General features: G+C 44.7%; 1 pseudogene; it reads left to right on the forward strand.

The window, feature by feature from the left end:
- The first annotated feature begins 1,105 nt into the window (after positions 1-1,105).
- LOC142576781 (U2 spliceosomal RNA) lies at positions 1,106-1,281 on the forward strand (annotated as a pseudogene).
- The last annotated feature ends 1,941 nt before the right edge of the window (positions 1,282-3,222 follow it).

Below are 3,222 nucleotides of genomic sequence, written 5' to 3' on the forward strand. Positions count from 1 at the left end.
AGCGCCGGTCGAGTTTTTGCTCGCTTGCATTTTGTAGCTTGTTTAAATGACCTTCGATTGCTTGTGCGGATTTCAACGTCAAAAGAACGTTATAAGGCAACAAAAACAAGCGAGGAAAGAAGCCAGTGACAGACATAAGCGCTTGTGCCTGCCCATCACTTCGATCTTGTTTCCGGTCCCTTTTCGCTCTTACGTGCCAATAAACCAAACAGCGCCATTCTGCCCTCTATAGCGCTAATGTCTGTAACTGTTTTTCCATCTAGATCTCTGACACGTAGGGTGTATCCTGATACACCACTTTCATTGACTCCTTTATAAAGTCCTATAATCGTTCTGGCTGACGGAAACGACAATCGGTGAGCGCAGAACAGAGATTCGGGTGATGTCGAAGTAAGGTATTTGAAGTAAAACCGGCTAGAGCAAGTATACAGTATATATCACAAGGAGTACTTCCACTGTCCACGAAGATGAACAAACGCATTATCGTTTCAGTGTATTTACGGATACCATGATTACCATCCGAGGAGATGGTCAGGTAGCTAGGTATAGTGGTCAGGATTCTGAGACGCGCAGGACCTGCCGCTGTACTAGACATAGTGACCGTCACATTATGTCAACAAACTGACTACATGTACATCGTAACGTCTGTCCACTCATTGTTAGGCTGAGCTATCTTTCAGCGATATCTTTCAACGCGAACGTAACGGACGTAGCACAGATGAGAAGGCCAAGCCCACGACTGTTGCAACGCCTCGCTGTATAGTTTAATGGGACACTAAAGAGAAATACGAGTCCAGCTGTATTAGTAAGCTACAATGCCACAACTATGCTATAAATTACCATAAAAAATCATGAGCCATTCTACTCTGTGAAGCATATGCCACAGACGTGAAACAGAATTTTGAACATAAGTACGGACTCATTTATCACATTTTCTATATACATTCGCGTGGACGACGGGACCGCCGTTTCGAGGAGCCGGAGGAAACTAGACACGCGTGACGTTTCGACTGAACCGGCATCACGGGAGAGCGGGAGGAAAGGAAAGGAGATACGCAAGCGCCTGGAACGCCGACAAAGAGAGGGGAGTGCGAACGTAGACAGGACCGACCGGGTCCAAGTGTAGTGTCTGCTCTAATCAACTTAATATCTGATACGGGTTGTATTTGTACCGAAGATAGCAAACTTATTTTTGCAAGTTGGCGGAGTCATTGGAGCCTGCTTCACCTCCGCCGCGGGTCGGCCCGGTATTGGGCTATCTTCGGTGTCTGCCCACGGTTTGTGGTCAACGTGTACCGCTGGAAACTACCCATATACCGCTCGGCTGTAAAAACCACTCTTACTATGATAAGAGGCTTGGTAAGCCGGAAAGGCCAGAGAAACAAAAGACAGGTGGCGACGCCGCGTTAAAACTACCGCACTAGCTCTCCGTGACGACATTGATTTTGACGGCGTCTGTTAGCATCTGGGGAAAAATGGTCCACATTGTAGTCTAAAAGAGATGAAGATCGGATTTGACAAGTTTGGCGAACTTTTCGCCAGCCGACAAAGCCCAAATGCTAGAGAAAAGAAAAGCTTTGAGTTCCACGACGTCATACTGACGTACTGGTGCTAGTATTTCGGCGCGAAAAAGAAATTTAACTTTGAACTTCATTTTATTTATTAATCATTGAGCTATTACCTAATATTAACACAAATAGAATTTTCAAAAAAAAAAAACATTATTAATCGGTCTAAATTGACTTAGCGTTTCTCTTTAGTATCCCTATGAGATGCCCTTGTACTGCCTCGCCGAGATTGCTGTGATTCCCGAGATGTATGCATACGTTTATGAAATAAGCACGCGGACAAATGCCCCGAGTGAGCACCACCACGCGCAGCGACACCGCAGTGTCTGTAGAAACAGTCCCATGGTTCTGATTCGGCGAGATCTGACAAGGTTCAAACCGAGCGGTCCTGACCGTTGACGGTCGGAAACTGGCTGAGCTGCGAAATGGGCCGCACAGTATAAAAATCGAACGAGCGGCTCAAGCGTACCACATTGGGTGATCGCTTGAAGCCCGGCAATCCTCTCCCTATGCACTCGGCCAATAGGTTCCACCGAGAGTTCGTCGCCACATCCATCTGGGAACTGAAGCCTCCCCTCCTGTAGAACGTCAAGCCTGCGCGGGTGTTAAAAGACTGGCATGTATATGTCTGAAGCGGCCAGTCGCCTGGGAATATTACGTGAATTTGCGGGCTTCCTTCACGTTCGGAAAAACACTTATGTAGCACGTATTGAGCAAGAGAGAGTTGTACCGGGAGTTTTTCATGTCGTTCTACAATTTTCTTGTTGACACTTTCCATATAATTATGATACTCGCGAAGTTCATTAATTAATTAAGAATAATTTTGTAGTTAGGTGGTATGCAAAAAAATAATCTGAGTTTCTGCAAGCGACGGCAAACAACATTACCTTGGTTTTGTCTAGCTGCGTGGCATTCGCATATTTTTAAACTCTGGCTAAAGTTAGCTGGGACCCCCTGTATAAAAAATAAACATGTGCATTTTTCACAAAAATTGCCGTATTTGGAGCGTACACTATCTGCGTGAGCATACCTTCTTGCGCTACAAGGCCTGAACCCGTGCATGCACATACGAGCCGCTTTCTTTAGTATACGGCATGATCAATCTTAAGTTTTATGGAATACTCAAGCGCATCTGTTGCAGACTTCATAATTCTAGTTCTTGAGGTGGATAATTCAGAGAGGCTGACATGCACGAGAAATCGAACGACATATTCAGTCAATTAACAAAATTTCACTGTTGGACTTTTTAATGAATTACATTACGGCATATATCGCAATTTACGAATCGTAGCCCGTGAGTTTGCAAGGCGTATCTAATAAGAGTGAACTTCAAGAATGAAAGCAGTTTGCAGACATGCGCCATCAAATGTGCTGTTGCTCCACTTCCTTTATGATAAAACACCCTCTAATGCGTTGAAGAACAAAGGTAACTGGAACGCCCACGTATTTTGTGCCACACATTGGGATATAATATCTCGAAACTGGTGTCATCCTGGATATTCACTTCAAGCGGATACGTCTTGCAAGCTCATCGGCTACAATTCGTAAATTGCAATATGTGCAGTGAAGCAGTTAATTAGGAAGTTAACTAGTGATTCTACGCTAATTTAATATGCGTTTCGATTTGTAGTGCTAGCAAAGTCCGCCTCCTCTA

This window comes from Dermacentor variabilis, chromosome 3, assembly GCF_050947875.1.
Source record: "Dermacentor variabilis isolate Ectoservices chromosome 3, ASM5094787v1, whole genome shotgun sequence".
In the NCBI taxonomy this organism is placed as follows: Eukaryota; Metazoa; Arthropoda; class Arachnida; order Ixodida; family Ixodidae; genus Dermacentor; species Dermacentor variabilis.